The sequence below is a fragment of the Ctenopharyngodon idella genome, chromosome 17, assembly GCF_019924925.1.
Source record: "Ctenopharyngodon idella isolate HZGC_01 chromosome 17, HZGC01, whole genome shotgun sequence".
NCBI lineage: Eukaryota > Metazoa > Chordata > Actinopteri > Cypriniformes > Xenocyprididae > Ctenopharyngodon > Ctenopharyngodon idella.
Window position 1 is genome coordinate 22,957,289 of NC_067236.1, and position 19,934 is coordinate 22,977,222.

General features: G+C 37.7%; 1 protein-coding gene across 1 annotated transcript in view; it reads left to right on the forward strand.

Annotated features, from left to right (window-relative positions):
- Positions 1–19,934, forward strand: part of LOC127498114 (uncharacterized) — a 29,530-nt gene extending 9,596 nt beyond the window's left edge. Inside the window, exon 2 of the mRNA XM_051867098.1 lies at positions 19,485–19,934. The gene's annotated coding sequence lies outside the window, so the exon portion shown is untranslated. The remainder of the gene's footprint in view (positions 1–19,484) is intronic.

A 19,934-nucleotide genomic window follows, 5' to 3' on the forward strand; every position in this document is an offset into this window, starting at 1 on the left:
GCAAGATAATTGCTCAGAGTGCAAGCTTAGCATACCATTAGCTGCATTAGCCTGCTAACATATATATGATATGATATCAAACTTGAAAAAATAATAAATCTATTGAGGGTTTATAGTTTTTGAGAGCTTTCTATATTTAAACTCCCATCCTTTCTTTCTCTATGATAATGCCAATCCCTCTCTACCTTCAAACTTTGACTGTACTGATGCACCTTTGAAGTCAGTGAGCAATTTAAAACAGATGAGTCACATTCCAATTTCCCAGCATTACTCTGGATAAAGCTACCCCTAGCGTGCACAATCCTTCAATTTCTGTCCAATTAATTCTTTCACTGAGCCCTGTTGCTAAGATTAAAAGATCAGTCAAAATCAGTCCAACCATGTCAGAAAAAGGCAGAGGCTTCAGTTGCTTTCTCCTTAAGAAGTCAATGACGAACTCACTTGACTGGTACCGACTGCTGGAAAAGTCAATATTTCTTAAAACCGGACTGAGAGGGAAATTCTTTGAAATCTGACGTACACTTGGCTTTTTATTGGCGTGCATGAGAAGAATCAGTGTCGCATGAGAGAATCTGCGTGTATTAGTGTGTGCACGTGAGGTCAAATGTCATGGACGGAACTAGAAAACAGTCGGTGAAGTAGGTGGGGATTCCTGCTTTTGTTTTTTCTCCAGCTTCTGTGAAGCGTGTGTCTCGAACTGTCTTCCTTATGTCAGTCACTGGCTTCCTCGGCAGTCTAATGCAGTCTCTGCTGACATCATATCCAGCACATCTGCCCATTACCCATGCCTGGAGGGAATCCGACTACACACGCTACCTGAAATATTCATCCATTTCCAAACACAACCTGACAAATCACGGGCTTATAATTCCCCATTCATTATCATATAATGACATTAATGTTCTACTTTAACCTTCATCCATTAATAGCAGCTTGTCAGTCCAGAATTGGCGCGAACTGACTTTTATTGCTTTTAAAAAGCCAAACTCGGGCTGAAAAGGGAGACGACGAGCGTTATTCATCCCTCCAGCCTCTTGACTGTTTTCTGAATTAATTCTCAACGGAGGACACACTGTCTGTCCATCGCTGCCAACCTGTATCTGGACACATCATTAGGTGCTCTTTGTGTTGACCTGGCTCTACTGAAAAAGCCATTGCCTCTTTTCCCTCCCAGGCTACCTTGACATGGACCTGACATGGGTGACATGTCTGAGAGTGGGGGATGTTTTCTGCTTTCTCTCTCTCTCTTTTCTTTTTTCTGTCCCTCTGCTGTCTCAGCACGGGCTGTCAGTTTGAGAAGTGTGCGCCCCTAAATTTAATAGGGTTTTCTCCCTGTGCCTCCCTTTGGACAGACCGGCACAGGAGAATTCAGTGCGGCTCATTTTGAGAAGTGCAGAGCAAAGTTCACAACACTCCTTTCGTGCTGTGCATCTGACTTTCTATAAGACTTTTTTTTTTTCCTTTTTTTTCCCCCCAGTTGCAAACATCCAGCATTCAAAGTTTCTGTGCCGGTCTGCCTAGAGAAAGTGTGTGACTTTGTTTTGCTTCCTGGGTTTGTAGATTCTACATCAGCACAGACAGTACAAGAATATGAATGCTCTTGGCAGCCAATAATTCAGAGAAATTATAAATTGTTACATTTATAGTATATAACTTTTTTTTATTATTATTAGCTTATGTTTGCAAGCTAGTGTATATGTTCAGCATACTAGCTTAATAAACTTCTAGCTGATAAGCTTGGTAGTTTAGCCTATGTAATGGTCACACTTTAGTTTAGGGTCCAATTCTAACTATTCTAACTACTAACTACGACTTTTGCCTCAATAAACTCTAAATTACTGCTTATTAATAGTTAGTAAGATAGTTGTGAAAGTCCCCCTATGGTGAAAATCAAGTTTGTAATGTTGTTTATATGTCTACGTGGTGTTTTTAATGTGTTTTAAGACAAACCATGTGAAAATTCAACACCATTGCTGAGTATTTTCTCCTTAAAACTTCAGTGAAAACTGGTGTGAGTGAGTGGAGGCGGGGCTAATTTGCATATTCATGATACTGCATATATTAATGAGGCAAGATTGTACACTTACATTCAAGCTATTTTAAGGCATGACGATTTTTTTCAAGAAAAAAAAAAACGTTTAAATATGTAATTTTGTTGATCAAAGATGAGTTTTAAGGGATAAAATTATTGACTACAGGGGGACTTTAAGTTTAGGTATTGGGTAGGATTAAGGGATGTAGAATATGGTCGTGCAGAATTGATGACAACCAATATGGGAAGTTTTTTGTTTGTTTGTTTGTTTTTTTTTCTCAGAGAATGTTGCCATCTTAGCTTTGTATTATTTGCATTTTGCCTCCTATTAAATCATTTTGAGAATCACTGCTATATAAGATACAATATTGGCACTCTGTGTTCATAAATTCACCCTCTTTGAAATGTCTATTAAAACACATAGCAGCTTAATGGTTTAATTTAATAGTCCTCTCACACACTGAGTGCTGTCTGAATAGCATGCGTCACACTCAATTCAAAGGTCTGCAGTCTTAAATCATATTAGCAATGTGGTTTAATCAGAGCTCTATAGATCTAGCCTTTTGACAGGTAAATTTGGCACTTTGCTACTCCAAAAAAGATTTTGCCTCTGTTATTAGCAATATCATTGCATCTTAAAAGGGACCTATTTTTACAAGATGTAAAATAAGTCTCTGATGTCCCCAGAGTGTGTATGTGAAGTTTTAGCTCAAATTACCCCACATATCATTTTTAAAGCATGTTAAAATTGCCACTTTTGGGGGGTGAGCAAGAACGCACAGTTTTTTGTGTGTGTCCCTTTAAATGCAAATGACCTGCTGTTCCCAGTCTACTTTCATAAAGAGGGCGGAGCTTCAAGGGCTCATGCTCTTGCATACCGACAACAACAAAACAGGACAATCTCACGCACTGAAAATGTCAGAAACTGTCAGTAGCGGTGTTCAGTTTGAACCGGAGTCGGACAATGATGCCTACAGAGTCCGTCAGCAGTCGTGGGCGGGGCCTAAGCATTTGTGACGTCAAAAAAGGTAGAATCTGCAAACGGTTGTTCTGAGACACTGCTTATGTTTTTTTGGGGATTAAAAAAGAGGAGTTGTTGGATGTTTATCATTATTGGGTGGTTGTGCACACACTGCCAACATGTTCAAACACTATGTAAAAGTGAATTTTGCATAATAGGTCCCCTTTAAATGACAAATATCATATCATATGTTAGAATCAACACAATGGATTATGGGAAGGCTTTGTTGACTGCTTGACCCTGAGAGGTTTAAATGAAACTCCATGTGATGTGAAGTTATGCGTGACCGCTGGAGTGGCCCACCTGCAGCCGTCCTAACATAAACATGGACGCTAGTGTCTCAACATAGACTTCTCCTGTTTCAGGACAGCTGCAGCCCACGCACACCCACAAACCCCTTTAAATCCTTCTCTAAATCTCAAACCCGTGGTGGCCTTCGGATGGCTTGTTTGCGCCTTACGGAGGCTACAGACAACTTTTTCTGCAGCTAATAATCATCAAGTTAGCTATACGGAGGTCACTGAACTGAAATATTAGCATAACAAATAAAGCCAAAACAGCTGTGATACATTTCGCTTAGCATAATGCAGACTGAGGTAAACTGTGCGAAGTGCCTTTCAGCGATTTAAACATGCCAAAGACCATCGTGGCTGTTTTAAATCAACGTCAGAATATATTTATGCTCTTATTAAACATTCCTTCGCCTTAATCCTGTAATTGAGCAACAGTTTGTCTTCTTTCAGCACTCCGAATAGGTTTGGAAGCAATGAATTCCCAGCGCTGCCAAGGAGATGCACTGTCTAGTGTTTCACTGTCACCTGCTGCAGTCTGTGTGTAACGCGGGTCTGTAATTAGACTGAAAGGTTCTGGCTTCTGAATACACTGGCCTTTGACAACAAGCCTGAATTCCTCCTACCAGTTTTGCTTAGCTGGTGAATCAGGGGCTGCACACCGCGAAATGTTTTCCTTGGCCTGCTACCTAGCAAATGTCCCGGCGACCCTTTGGCTTGCAGCGAGGAGAAGGGGGGATTTCAACCGATTGGACATGGTCCATAAATCAACACCCGCATCCTTCTAGAACACAGGGAGAATGAGCTGAGGGGTTAACGGGGTACAGGGGTGTGTGTTTGGATATTTCTGAATGTCTTTGAGCAGGAGACTGGGTAGATCCCCAGTCAAGGACAACCATTTGTATGACATACACTACCATTCAAAAGTTTGGGGTTGATAAGATCCTTTTTTTAAGAAGTCTCCTTTGCTTACCAAGGCTGCTTTTATTTGATAAAAAATACAGTCAAATTCCTGAGTTCCCATGTTTTATTGTTGTTGAATATATCTTCAATAATATGCCACATCATGTAAGAAACATCACGGGTTGTGAGCACAGTTTCACATGTATATAAGGAGTTATGTGTTTGTGGGTGACTTTTCATGTGTTGATATTAATGCGTGTGAAGAAGATAAAGTAAGACAGAAAGTTATTGAAAGTTATTCATTACTGGCAGCTGGAAGTATTCTGAGTCACTGCAGAAAGTGATAAAAGTACCAGCCCATACTCACTGTCCTTAAGATAACTTCAGCTAGAGAGAGAGAGAGAGAGAGAGAGAGAGAGAGAGAGAAAGGGGACTTTCTCTTGACAGAGGTCTGGCTTGTAAACCAGCACTGAGGCCAGCAGGAAGTCGAACTTGTTTTGACTTCATGCTCCTTGGCTAAGAATAAAACCAGCCTGGGCTGGTGTTGCTTCAGACATGCAGTATTCCGCCCAACATGCTTTTATGTCTGTTTTACTTAAGAAATCTGATACGTAAGGGGATTTAAATATCAATTACGCTTATGAGACGTATTTTAAATGTCCAGGAGATCCAGATTGATTGTTTTATTTATTTATAGAAGTGAGAAGACGAAACATGCATCTTGGAACACAAACTTTTTGGAAAACTTCTATTCTATATTTGTGTGACCTTTGGCACTCAAATACAGGAACTTACCGGGGCTCACATTTTTGTTTCAAACATTTGGCAGAGGAATAGTTCCTGCTATAAACCCACATGTTTCAAACAGACAAGAAAGAACAGGTGCTTCAGAAAGCTCAGTGTTATAGAATACCTGACCTTGCAGTGACTTCAAGACATTTCCTTCTGGCCCGCAGACTTTTAGACTACTTACAGGCATAATATTTTATCATTGACACCACACAAAAAAAAAAAAAAAAAATTGAATGTACTTCATAATTTATATTTGATAATTTTACAATTTAATTTATATTTAAAAAACATAAAAAATACTTAATAATATTTTAATTAAAATAAAGACTTGTTAAAGGAGTCGGGTAAGTAAATCAAGACAATGCTTTCAACAGGTCATTTTGGTGGATTTTGTAACCTTTCAACATATGGAGGGCCTCAGGGTTGAGGCCAAGGAGAAGACAAACCTATAAAGTGAGAGAGACAAAGTGAGCCCTCTGTCATAGTTCTGTCTTTACCATCTTCGTATGTCTGCAACCAATTATGGCAGTTGATTTGCGTGTTATTCCTTCCCTGTGATGAGTATCCCCTACATCTGTGTTTCAGTGGGAAAAAACTCTCTCATGTTACTGCAAGAGCATGCTGGAGCATTTAGATATTTGGATTTGTGAGTACATATATATGTATCAAACTAAAAAAAAAATGTTGGAGACCAGATGGAAGAGGATTTGTCTATCAAGGTATATCAGGCTAAAAGGCCTTTTCATGTGTTTCAGAATAGTAATGCTGTTTTAAAGGAATCATACCATGAGGAATCAAAATTTTGAGGTAATTTTAACAAGATTCCTGCTATTATTGTAATTTTACATGCAAAGGGGAGGGGGACGTTCTTAAAGGGGTCATGACATGGATTTTTTTTTATTATTAGTTCCTTGAGGTTCTCTTATAATATTTTTTTTACACACACACACACCCAAAACCAAACATATATGTGGAAAAGTGATTATTTTGAACCTTCGCTCTGACCCTCTGTCTAAAATGATCAGTTTTTAAGGGGCGCTCCTTTAAGGCTTGTCTGTAAATGGCCACTGTTACGATTGGCTAATGTCATTGTATAGGAAACAGTATCGCTATTGCACTTGAGTACGTTTTTTGAAAACATTATCCATATAAAACTGTAATCTACAGACAAAGCATTATGAAATCATTTACTGCAGTTTGTGATGCAGCTGCTGTCAGATCCAATACAGTTGCTGCTTCATCTTTCAACAAAAGTTTCTTTGCGAACACTCATGCTTTGAACAAACATATAATCCTCTGTCGCAGTGCAGGACACCATTAAAATAAACCATCCACTTGTTTCTGAGACTGGGATACTTCTTAAGCTTGTACAATACGGAAGCTTGTTCACGCCACTAAATAAAAAATATAAAAACGGTAATTGCAACTTTTTATCTCACAATTCTGATTTTTTTTCTCACAATTGTAACAAAAAATCGAAAAAGTCAGAATTGCGAGATATAAAGTCAGAATTCATGATATAAAGTCAGAATTGCGAGATATAAAGTGAGAATTGCGTGATATAAAGTCAGAATTGTGAGATATAAAGTGAGAATTGCAAGATATAAAGTAAGAATTGCGAGATATAAAGTAAGAATTGCGAGACATAAAGTCAGAATTGCGAGATATAAAGTGAGAATTGCATGATATAAAGTCAGAATTGTGAGTTATAAAGTCAGAATTGCGAGATATAAAGTGAGAATTGCGAGATATAAAGTCAGAATTGTGTGATATAAAGTCAGAATTGCGAGATATAAAGTCAGAATTGCGAGACAAAGTCAGAATTGCGAGACATAAAGTGAGAATTGTGTGATATAAAGTCAGAATTGTGAGATATAAAGTCAGAATTGTGAGATATAAAGTCAGAATTGCGAGATATAAAGTCAGAATTGCGAGATATAAAGTCAAAATTGGGAGTTATAAAGTCAGAATTGCGAGACATAAAGTCAGAATTGCGAGACATAAAGTGAGAATTGCGAGATATAAAGTCAGAATTGCGTGATATAAAGTCAGAATTGCGAGACATAAAGTCAGAATTGTGAGATATAAAGTCAGAATTGTGAGATATAAAGTCAGAATTGTGAGTTATAAAGTCAGAATTGCGAGATATAAAGTCAGAATTGCGAGATATAAAGTCAGAATTGCGAGTTATAAAGTCAGAATTGCGAGATATAAAGTCAGAATTGCGAGATATAAAGTCAGAATTGCGAGTTATAAAGTCAGAATTGCGAGATATAAAGTCAGAATTGCGAGATATAAAGTGAGAATTGCGAGATATAAAGTCAGAGTATGTCAGAAACTGAGTGTGCATCTGTATACTGCATCCAGTGTAGACAGTGTCAGTGATTATAATGGGTTCTATTTGCTTTTGACGTGACTCGGCGCTCACACCCAGTGTAGGCAAATGTCAGCCGTTAAGTAACTGAACACCAGTGGGTTCATAGAGAAGCATAGTCTCCAGATCCAAGGGCACTGGTCACACCGCTTCACGCACAGACCCTTTCAAAGTGTGCTGGTCTTGAAGGCTAACTGAACTTACAGAGTGACCACCTTACACAGAGCGTGGCCTTCTCACATGCTCGACAGTCATTGTAAAAGCACTGCCAGCACACATCTTTCGTGATAGGTTTTGAAAGCTGTATGATGTGCAGTATATCTTTAAAGAATAGTTTCTTTTTTTCTAGGGAACATTTCATCTTAATACCATTCCAGTGTGCAGCAGTAATCAAATGGACAGATGAAAAGTTTAGGGGTGCGGGTCGTGTCATGGCTCTTCTAAGGCAGCTTCTGATGGCTAAATCTAGCCTCAGTCCTGTCCAAGTTCAAAGGGAACATGTCTCTCAACTGAGAGGTTAGAATTCAGACGTCTAACGCAATAGTTAGATGCAAAAAAACATCAATCCTCACTGGATGAAATGGGATATTGCAAGGTACAACCAAATGCTTTAGAAGAAATCTAATGTTCACTGACGCTGTTTTTATTTGATCAAAAATGCAATAATATTGTGAAATATTATTACTAATTTATAAAAACCTCTTTTAATTTGAATATGTTATAAAATGTAGTTTATTCCTATGATGGAAAGCTGAATTTTCAGCATCATTACTAAGCCAAAATATTAAATGTCACAGATGTATATTTACTGAGTAATCCACCATTTTGTAGAAGGGGTCAAAATGACATTTTTCAGATTTGGAGCCAAATTAGAGGGGTGTAAAAATGACTTTAGAAAGACGGCAGCATCATTATTTTATTTTTACACAGAGATTGGTTGGTCTATTAGTAAAATCTGTCGACTTTAGCAATCTTGTGTCATTATATGCCAACGGTGACAGCTCAAAAATGGCAAAAAGCACTTCTTGTGTTTTTTTGCCTCAAGTTTGCATGCCTGTTACTCAAGAAGTATTAAAGAGATCCTAATATCCTTTTAGATTTTGTTTCTTAACAAACTTTCCTTTTGGTATCTTCATTTTAAAGGCCCTTGACAGTTCATTCCCAGAGATATTGAGATCTTAATGCGGCTCCAGGAATAAATTTGTAAATTGTACATTTTTTCAGTGGTCAAAAACCAAATGTGGGTCACTTTGCATATAGCTGATACTTTTTTTCCTTTTTAAGAGGAATTTCTAAAGAATTTAATATTTTGGCTTTCATTACTATTTATGTTTGTCAACATAAATAGTGATGAAAGCCAAAATATTAAATGTCACAGATGTATATTTACTGAGTGATCCACTATTTTGTAGAGCGGGGTCAAAATGACCATTTTCAACTGAGATTTGGACCCAGTTTACAAGGGTGTAAAAATGACTTTAGAAAGACGGCAGCATCATTATTTTATTTTTACACAGAGATTGGTAGGTCTATTAGTAAAATCTGTTGACTTTATCAATCTTTGTTTCATTATATGCCAACGGTGACAGTTCAAAAATGGTAAAAAAAAAGCGCTTCTTGTGTTTTTTGCCTTAAGTTTGCATGCCTGTAACTCAAGAAGTATTAAAGATATCCTAATATCCTTTTAGATTTTGGTTCTTAAGAAACTTTACTTTTGGTATCTACAATTTAAAGGCCCTCAATGGTTCAATCCCAGAGATATGGACATGTTAATGCGGCTCCATCAGTAAATTGGTAAATTATACACATTTTCAGTGGTCAAAAACCAAATGTGAGTCACTTTGCATACAGCTGATACTTTTTTATTTTAAAGAGGGATATTTAAAGAATTTAATATTTTGGCTTTCATAACTATTTATGTTTGTCTTTCTACAGAAAAAAAAATAATAATAAAATCAAAAATTTGAGCTGGTGACCTCTGGTTGACACGGAATGACCCAATACTATTTTTTTAATGTTTCTTTTAATCTGCATTTTAATTTGTGTTAAACTATGTTGCCCGTTGTGCATCACTTTTCATTGTTTAATTTTTGTTAAAAATGTTTTGCTATTATATGCGTCAACTAGTTTCATTTCTGCAATGCACATATTTGACCCCCTTTAAGAAAACCTAGAATCATGTGTTTTGTACATCAAGTGTCATCCTTTTAATAACAAAATGGCTAAAACTGTGATCCGAGCTGCTATAAAAAGGTTTGTTTTGTTGATGCAAAATATAATTTTGCCTCAAACCCTTTTGAACTCTGGAACAGCATCCAGGGTTGTGATCTAATCACACTTATAATTGGAGATGTTGCATAAGAGAAATTCCTGTGCGGGGAGACCATTCAATGTATCCTTTCACAGGGCGCAGACCCAGACGTCTCCTCACACCGACACCAGCTATATTTACTTATGTCCTGCTTAAACATGTTTGCACTTGAAACAACCTATTGCAATACCACCGGATTAGGTGTTGAGATACTGCACGTCTGTAAACAAGAGCAGCAGAGGCTTAAACTCGGTTACATTTTTCATGGTACATTTGTTCCTGTTGAAACAGTTTGACTCAAGTTCACAGTCGGAAAGCCCTTGGCCTGCAGTTCTGCTCTAATTGTGTCTCAAGTTAATGGGCAAATAAAAGCACCACATGCTGCAGACATCTGGATTTCTCAATGTAAAGAATGGAGATAAACACACATGTATATTCTGGCGTTTATCCTTTTGATGTGTGAACCCAGTGCTGCTGCCCGCTTGTTTTAAGACTTAATGAAATGGCACTAGACTCGCTGACCTCTGGTTGTGTGTTGTGCAGATCACATTAAACTATACAATGATTAAAAATCAAAAAGCAAACAAAAGCATACGTGAATAACACATGCACAACAGAAGGAATCCACAAAGATCAAAACGAAACATCCAAACAAAAATGCAATTGAAATTGTGGCTGTACTGTCATTAGTTCAATTCATTGTGAAAATTATACACATACAAACTTTGGCGTAACTTTGTTTTTAAAAGTGGGTGGGACAGGAGTGTGTGTGTGTGTGTGTTTTAAACAGCTGTTCTACTGTTATGGCGCCATTTGCCAATGAATTTTGTCAGATTATGTAGAATATGTGGGGGAAAAAATTGTGTGTAGGCCCTGTTTACACCTGGTATTAAGATGTGTTTGGGTCGATCGGATCACAAGTGGATGACACTAAATACAGGTGTAAACGGGGTCTAAAACTTTTTGAGCTTGTCCACTTTCAACCACTTCCAGAGGTAGTTGAAAACTCATTAGACTGGATTGCTTTCGTAGTGTAGACGCTCATGTGGTCGAATGTGTTTGAACAGCCGCAAAAACCACCTACTCTCCGCTTACTGACTTAATGCATAAACATTATGGGAAGCGCGCAAGCCAGACAGGATTTAAACTTTGTCGGCTGAAGACCCAAGTTTGGTTTGAAGACAAAAAATGTACCAAGCACAATGTTCTCTCACCATTCCTGATTTCTAACACACACTCACAGCAATCAGCTGGTCTTGTGGCTGTCAGAGCAGAAACGAAAGCTGATGCTCTACTTATGTTTTTCCGTCGTCTCCGGTCGCATTCAAATGTAAGGCCCTGTCCACACGAACATGGGTATTTTCAAAACCGCAGCTTTTTCTATGCGGTTTGGCCGTTCGTCCACATGCAAACGCAGTATCCGGTTACTGAAACCGGACTTTTTTGAAAACTCCGGCCATGGTGAAGATTTTTAGAAACTCCGGTTACAGCGTTGTCGTGTAGACAGTGAAATCGGAGATTTTGGCCAGTGACATCGTAGGGCGCGCTGTTGTCTCCTTTGTTTACATGAGGCGAGTCTGTGCAATGAAAGACGTAGTCAAAATATTGCTGCTAATAACTGGTAACATGTATACAGATACATGCACAGTTCTCCCATTGTACTGCGGAACAGAGAATGTAATACTACGTGGGTCATTCAAAGGTTTTTTTTACTTTGAATGAGTATGTCTCATTGTACTGTTCTGGTTTATGGAATTAATAATAATAGCAATAGTAATAAAATGCTTAATAAAATGACAATGTTGTTAGCCTACTGAACTGGTAATAAACTTCTTCCAGGCTTCTGATAGGCCAACATGGCTTGGCTTTTGTCCAACAGCGCTTCATAACTTGTTTTTGCGTTTTAAAACCGTGCTTGTGTGGACGCGATTTTTTTATTTTTTATTTTTAAACGAAAAACTCAGTTTATAAAAATACCCATGTACGTGTGCACTAGGCCTAAATTGCATGAGCTTATTTTGTCCATTAGATCGAAAGATTTAAAATAATCCATACATTTACTCGTCCATAGACTGCCCCTCGAAGAAATTAGGACAGAAGTGGTTGAAAGTGGACAAAAGAAACGGATTAAAACACCAGGTGTAAACGGGAATGTGTCTCCCTCGTCTACTTGTGATCTGATCGACCAAAACACATCTTTGCTCTGTTTACACCTGGTATTAAGATGCATTTTGGTCGATCGGACCTGGTGTTTTAATCCGTCTCTTTTGTCTACTCTCAGCCACTTCTGTCCTGATTTCTCTGGTGAGAGAACATTGTGCTTGGTACATTTTTCATCTTCAAACCAAACTTGGGTCTTCAGCCGACAAAGTTTAAATTCCATCTGGCTAGTGCGCTTCCCATAATGTTCATGTATGAGGTCAGTAAGCAGAGATTAGACAGTGTTTAGCGGCTGTTTGAACACATTCAACCACATGAGCGTCTACGAAAGCAATCGGGTCAAAAGCGTTTTCGACTACCTCTGGAAGTGGTCGAAAGTGGGACAAGCTCAAAATGTTTTAGACCCTGTTTATTTAGCGTCATCCACTTGTGATCCGATCGACCAAATTGCATCTTAATACCAGGTGGAAACTTAGCTACGTGTGAAATTAGTATTAGCTATTGTAATATTTAAAATAGCATTTCCTCCAAAGAATGCTATTAAAAACAATACATAATTTGAGATAGAATGATTGTGGCTTTCAAAATAAAACACAGAAAAATTACATGTGTGAATACAATGTTGGATATTGTTAGCAGATAAAATAAACTAATGAAATTGTGAAGAAAAAAGAAAAGAAATGTCTTTTAGGAGAGGGCCATAGTTGAAGAAACACTCTTACATTTGATCCAAAGCAGCTTACAATGTATTTTTAATGCATACATCTTGCCAGTATGTGTATTCCCTGGGAATCCTGTGACCTTGGCTTGCTCAACCAGTTGAGCTGCAGGAATTGAGCTAAACTGAGCTACAAACCAGATTGCAGAAATTGACCCTAACATCACGTACATGAATACATACAAACATTTTGTAAAAGCATGACAGAATTTAAGTTGTCATAATCCATATTTCTTTACATGTTCTGTAAAAACAAATGGGGAATAAGTTGAGACATTTCCCTTTGAGGCAGATGCCAATATCAGATCTGTATTGAATCTTTGCTGGTATCCAGATCGCTGATAGAAAACAGCAGAAATGTGTGTAAATCCCTTGCAGCACAAATGTGTTACACTGGTACTACATGTTTCTGTTTTGTTGATATTTCAAATCCTGAATTATTACCAGCAGAGAGGTGTTCTGAAGCGGATTCTGACTCATCCTGCCCGAGCTTTGATGTTTTACCCATCTTTTCCTCTCTGTGGTTTTTCAAAGCCTCACACATCCCCTTTCTCTTTGAATATCTCTCCTCTGTGGATAGTTTTGCTGTGAACACCTGTTTGAAGAGTTAAAACAAGCATTCTTTATTAGCTTCATATTTGAGTGAAAGGTTTAGCATTGAACATCTCAGCAGCAGATTCAGATCACAAGGATATTCTTGTTCCTCCAAAAATAGGTGAAAAGCAAGGGACTTTTCAAAACTTAAAGGACTAGTTCACCCCAAAATGAAAATTCTGCCATTTTACACATGCACCCACATGTTGTTCCAAACTTGTATGACTTTCTTTCTTCCATTGAACACAAATTGTGAACATGAAGAATATTCTGCTACTCTTTTGTAGAGGGTCATTAGAGGGTAGATTTCGGTGAATAATCACTTAAAGGAACACTCCACTTTTTTTGAAAATAGGCTCATTTTCCAACTCCCCTAGAGTTAAACAGTTGAGTTTTACCGTTTTCGAATCCATTCAGCCGATCTCCGGGTCTGGCGGTACCACTTTTAGCATAGCTTAGCATAGTTCATTGAATCTGATTAGACCGTTAGCATCTCGCTCAAAAATGACCAAAGAGTTTCGGTATTTTTCCTATTTAAAACTTGTCTCTTTTGTAGTAACATCGTGTACTAAGACCGATGGAAAATGAAAAGTTGCGATTTTCTAGGCCGATATGGCTAGGAACTATACTCTCATTCTGGCGTAATAATCAAGGAACTTTGCTGGCGTACCATGGCTGCAGCAGGCGCAATGATATTACGCAGCGTCTTTCACAAATGTCTCCATGGTTGCAAGGCACGCTCCCTGTGCAAGCAGGGTCACAGGCGCTGCGTAATATCATGCGCCTTGAATCAACTCCACAGTAACTAGATATTTATCCACTAACCATTCAGAAACGTCCAGTTTCATTCTAAAAGTTGTAACTTCTTCCTGAGTCTCTCCATCAGTGTCCGACTCCAGTTTGAACAATGTAAGGCTGAACACCGTTACTGACAATCCTTATTTTGGCTGCGTGAGATTGTCCAGCTTTGTTGTTGTTGAGCAACCGAAGCGCAAGCTGTTAACGCTCAGCCCTCTTCTGGAAAGGGGGTCTGGAGCAGCAGTTAATTTGCATTTAAAGGGACACACAAAAATGGCGGCAAAAATAGGGGCAAATTTGACAAGCTATAATAAATGATCTGTGGGGCATTTTGAGCTGAAACTTCACAGACACATTCTGGGGACACCAAAACAGAAAATATAAAAATAAAATCGAATTCAAAATTAAACTATAATATAAGCATATAATTTATCATTAACACTAAAATAATAGTGGGGTGAATAAATGATGACAGAATTTTCATTTGTTTAATGAAACTTGTGAATTAGAATTAAAATGAACAGTTATGAGAGTAATAGAGGTTAATAGGAGTGAAAAGGAGGTTGTTCAAGTCTTGCTAAACAATATCTCTTGGTTTATTTTTGAGCTCATTCCAATAAGGGGGCTCTGAGTCTGTTCCAATCATAATGCAGCATGACTGATGTTAAAAACTAGGCTTTTGAAATCAACAGTTGCCGTGTTCCCTCAGACCCCTCACCTCCTGTGTCATTCTGTGACTCTGTCTTGACTGTTGTTTTGATCCCTGTCTGGCAGACCCCCCATGCTGAGAGCTCACCGCGGTGTGTTGGTGTCGGAGTGTGTATGTGTGTAAGCTGAAGGACGTGGATTCTTGCCAGCATATTTCATCCATGCCCCCGTATCTTCCAGATCCAGCTGAAGGCAGGGAGGCTTTGTCCCTCAGCCCCACCATCTGCCACAGGGCTCCCATTCCTTTAACCCTCCCTACATACGCCACCACTGCTAACCTCCGCCCTAGTGGGCCTGATCACCAAGAGTGCTAAAGCTAAACATGTTCAAGTAGAAGCAGGAGGAATAGTCATAACCAGGGCCAAAAAATAACTTTTTGCCACACCTGCCAGTGGCCAGTGACTTAAGAAAATTTGCTGGCCATAAATATTTTGGTAACACTTTAGTTTAGGGTCCAATTCTCACTATTAACTACTTATTATCATTCATACTACCAGGATATTGGCTGTTTATTAGTATCTATGAAGCACATATTAATGCCTTATTCTGCATGACCATATTATACATCCTTTAAACCTACCAAATACCAAATATATATATATATATATATATATATATTTTTTTTTTAGGCCATGAAACTGTTTTTGCAAAAACAGGCAGTAATGACACCAAAAATTTAGATACCAGTGAAAATTCACAATTCTCTATTCCAATTTCAATACCACAGCTAAAACTACTAGCCTAACTATAAAAATCTAAAACATGATTAAAGAGAAGTAAACTGTCAGTGATAAAATAAGACCAAATAATCAAATTATAAGCAATAGCACAAATAATTACAATAGAACAAAGAATAAACAGTGCTTTTCTGGTAGGTTTTCTGGTACAAATATTTACTAATATAATCAAATGTAAAATAATCACAGCACAGTCTTCAATGTATAAATTAATCGTAGATTAATCCGTATTATAGGTACAAAATTTATTCAGATGATAATTTTTTTTGGTCCTCTGTTGTTTGATTAATATTAAAAACAGACGGAAACAGGTTTATTAGGCTGCTGCCACTTTAAGACCTGCACGGATCCAGTATACCAATGCTGTGCACATGAGCTTTCTTTCTCAACTGTTTACAGTCACTTAAGACATAATCGACCATGTTTAATAGGATACTTGCTGAGACAGGCATTTTTTGCATAATTTTGTTCGAATTTGACGGTTCAAGAAAGAGAGCTCAATTCAGTATTAGTGCACTGTGTGAGATGCAGATTTCTGGATGTGCACTTTGGATGTTTGCGCACAGAAAACTTCCCACACAGCACACGAGTACCGAATTGAGTTTCTTTTCACATCTTCTTGCGTTTGAATATTTAAATTGGCAAGGCTTAAACTTTCGTGACAATGCAGTACTTGCCCACCAACTGTCCTGAGCATCGTTGACGTTTGTTCACGTTCATGATTGAACGAGATTGCATTGTTAGAATTCACAAAAATGTTACCGACCAACTAGCTATTGACATCGTATATGAATACTCGGCAGCGGCGCTTTTTACTCGCATTTGGCTCTTGGCAAGTGTTAATTTTAGGCCATGGCCATTTATTTGGTATGAATTTTATATCACTCTAACAGTTTTGAGGTATTTCTTAAAATTTTTATGTTGTGGCCTCAAAAAAAAAAAAAAAAAAAAAGAAGGTAACTATCGCTTGTGAACAGACTTTTTATGATGTGTCATGAGTCAAATTATGTTTAAACACAAATTTGTTCAAATTAAAAGTTTAAAAAAATGTATTTGATTGTCTGTATTTATGATATAAATGCAAGGTATTAGTAATTTTATGTAATTATGTAATTAAATATTTATTTTATGTAATTATGAAATGTAATTTCCATCACAGAATGTTCTTTTTTTTCAAATTCTTATGTTGTGGTGTCAGAATATTAGATAAAAACAGAACACTTCTAACAGAATATTTTTAAGATCTGTTCATTCTAACTTGTCACATTGTTTAAACAAATTTGTTCAAATTGAAAGCATGACAATATTATATAATTATATGTATATATCAGATGAGAGAAATTAGCAAAGAAGTTGGCAAGTTCACTCCAAAAATGTTCAAAATGTTATTTCCATCACAGAATGTTATTAAACACAATGGATAATTTGAGATGTGGTGAAAGTGACACTGTTCTGAGAATTTTCATTACTTAAAATAAAATAAATAATGTAAAGTAGTACCATAGTAATGAATGGTATGGCATCATCTCTACTGTAGTATAGTATATAGTCATACCGCCCAGTCTTTCTGTGATGACTGACCATGGGCTTTTACTGCACACTGTGAAGACATTTGAAGTTTCTCTGTGTCTGTTTGGGTGGTGAACCATGAACAGGAAGGTTACAAGTCTTTAAACAGAAATGATTCCTTCACGTCGCTTTTATATATAATATTTTGTCTCTTCCATTTGCCTCCCGAAGTGTTTTGATAGTTCTCATTGTCCCCATCATGTGGTTGGCATTAATCATGGAAACTTAGAGGGTTGTCTCCACTGCGGAATCCTCCGGAACCAAAGCTGAGATGCAGCAGCCACATTCATCATTCCTTTATCTGAATCACGGTTTGCACCGAGTTTCAGTGTCAAAGCTGTCAGGAATCCCTAATCAGCTAGATAAGGATCACCCGGGACTGAGTCTTTCCTCAGCTTTCATCTGCAGACAGGCTGCATGTGACTAATAGCAGGTTAGTCAGGATGAGCCCACTGAGTCATATGCGTTTGCCAAGCTGCGACTGGCCTAACCTCACTCAACACAATGACATGCACAGTAACTATAAATCATGACACAACCATTGCTGTCAAAACCTCAGAAGAGAGGAAGTTTTTCAGCCAAACTGTTTCATTGTTTCTTTTTTGGGCTTTTGCCACATTTTTTATTGAAAGAACTAGAAATCAAGGGGAGAAAGGATGAACAAAATGCACCACATGAGCACCAGAGCTTAAAGGGATAGTTGACCCAAAAATGAAAATTATCCCATGATTTACTCACCCTCAAGCCATCCTAGGCGTATATGACTATCTGCTCTCAGACGAACACAAAAATATATCCTGGCTCTTCCATGCTTTATAATGGGAGTGAATGGGGCTCACGATTTTGAAGCCTAAAATAGTGCATCCATCCATCATAAAAGTAATCCATATGGCTCCAGGGGGTTAATAAAAGCCTTCTGAAGTGAAGTGATGCATTTTTGTAAGAAAAATATCCATATTTGCAACTTTATAAAACATAATAACCAGCTTCTGGCAAACAACTTATAAAGTCAACTTACGGCAGAAGCGTAACCTCTGACGCGACGCATGACGTATTGACGAACGTGGACGTGCAGAGGATAGAGCAAAACAAAACACCGGTCATGAATTGAAGTCTAAAACGAGAGAAATGTGGGAGGATTTCAATATAAGAGAAGAGAAGCTTGAGTTTGTTGCCCAGCCCTATTTGTTTGAACTATGTTGAATCAGAGGTTATGCTTCCGCCATACTTTTATGATGGATGGATGCACTTTTTTGGGCTTCAAAATCGTGAGCGCCGTTCATTACCATTATAAAGCTTGGAAGAGCCAGGATATTTTTTTAATATAACTCTGATTGTGTTTGTCTGAAAGAAGATAGACTAGGATGGCTTGAGGGTGAGTAAATCATGGGATCATTTTCATTTTTGGGTGAACTATCCCTTTAACATGTCTGGAACAAATGAACTTCCAGACAATGTACACTGTAAAAAATTATTTTCATGATTTGTTTTCATATCCTATCACTGTTGTGTAAATCTTTCTCTCTCTCTCTCTCTCTCTCTCATATATATATATATATATATTATATAAAGTCACTTATGCTAGCCAAGTTTGCATTTATTTGAACAAAAAAACAGTAAAACCTGTTGATTTGGTGTTCAAGAATCTTTTTTATTATTATTATTGTGCTTCTTAATATTTTTGTGGAAACTGTGATGCATTTTTTTTTTTTTTTTTTGTAGGAATCTTTGATGAACAGAAAGTTCAAAAGAACAGCATTTATATGACATAGAAATATTTAGTACCATTAAAAATGTCTTTAATGTCACTTCCGACCAATTTAACGCATCCTTGCTGAATAAAAATATTAATTTATTTTAAAAAATCTTACTGACCTAAAACTTTTGAACTGTAGTGTATATATTTGTATTTGCTCATATGGTGTTTATCAATGAAATAATTAAATAAAATTAAACAAAATAATTTAAAAATCGATTCTGTTACTGTCAGTGGGCGGTGGCTTGGAACTCACTGTGTTAAAATTATAATTAAGCAATGTCTAATATTGCTTTTTTCCACATGACAGATTTTGTCACTGTGTTGATTTTGCTCCCTGCTGAAGTTGAAGTATTGCACATCTCTGATGCAATTTCATCCATTCGCATGAGAGAGAGAGAGAGAGAGAGAGATTGACGGAGGTGAAGTCACCTCTATACCTAATTAATCTGCCGTACTGCTGTATTGGCATGTCCAGCTTTGATTAAATAATTACCTAAGCACTATAAGCTGATCTGATTAAGTCATAATCCTGAATGAGCTGTTACAGAAACGGTCAGTGTGAGTCTGTTGCGCTGGATGAGCTCATTGTTTCAGACTCAGAGAATCTCCTGCCATGGCTGACTGTATTCCAGAGATGACTTTTCTTTTCTTATATGTAGTGTTTTATATCTTTCTCTCTCCCGGTTCATTGTTTCTCCCTCTCTTTCTCTCTCCGCAGCACCTGTCACTAAGGTCATACATACATTCATCGTGTGTACTGAGCGCGCTCCCAATGACCCCCTGACAGGTACGAGCGAGAGCTTGGCAGGAGAACGGAAGAACCCAGAGCAGCATTACATCTCGGGTGATGTGCCCTCTCCGTTGGTACCTGTCTGCTCCCACACATTCCAAAGAGCACGATACATCTTTCTTAGGAAGGAGTAATTTTCTCCTCAGGAAGTAAGGTGTGTCTGGAGAGCGGGCTGTCTCTGGTTATGAAGGAAAAGGGAGCAAGAGGTCAGGGGGCATTGAGACAAGGTGGACAATATATCATTGGGAAAAGAAGTTATATTCAAATGTGTCCTGTTTAGGGGTCAGTGGATATGGCCTTCACAGTTGTCAATGCTGGAACTGTAACTACAGGCTGATGATCAGTATTTGTAATACAATTTAATGACAGCAAATGAGA